Here is a 528-nt window from a genome sequence, read left to right as displayed (position 1 = left end):
AAATAAAATAAATAAAGCAAGAAAGAAAACAAAAAAAGTGTTTTCAAATTTGAAAACTAATGGCACTAACAGAAAGTTTATGATTTTTCTAAAACCAAAAGCAAAAAGAATTAAAAAAATAAAGCAAAAAACAAAATAAAATAAATAATGCAAAAAACAAAAAATGGAAAAAAACAAAAAGAAACTGCCACATATTGGGCCACCACGGCCTGAATACGACTAGAAACCCAACCTGGGCCAGGATTCAGGCCCGTAGAAGGCCCAATAGGCCCACAACAGCGTAGTGTGAGATTAGGCCCGAAAGCCTGCAGTTGAGAGGAGCTCGAGAGGGTGGGCGCAACAGCGCTTATAAACCACTCTTGAGCCCTCTCAACTAGCGAGGTGGGACTAAACTTTCGCCGCCCTCAGCAGCCCAAAGGGCGGGAAGCGGCGGCCTTTGGTCCCGGTTGGTGGCACCAACCGGGACTAAAGGAGGTATTGGTACCGGTTCGTGGCACCAACCGGGACCAATGCCCCCCCTTTAGTCCC

The sequence above is a fragment of the Triticum aestivum genome, chromosome 2B (assembly GCF_018294505.1).
Source record: "Triticum aestivum cultivar Chinese Spring chromosome 2B, IWGSC CS RefSeq v2.1, whole genome shotgun sequence".
NCBI classification, from domain to species: Eukaryota; Viridiplantae; Streptophyta; class Magnoliopsida; order Poales; family Poaceae; genus Triticum; species Triticum aestivum.
The sequence above is the reverse complement of the archived record's forward strand: the minus strand, read 5'-3'. Positions refer to the sequence as shown.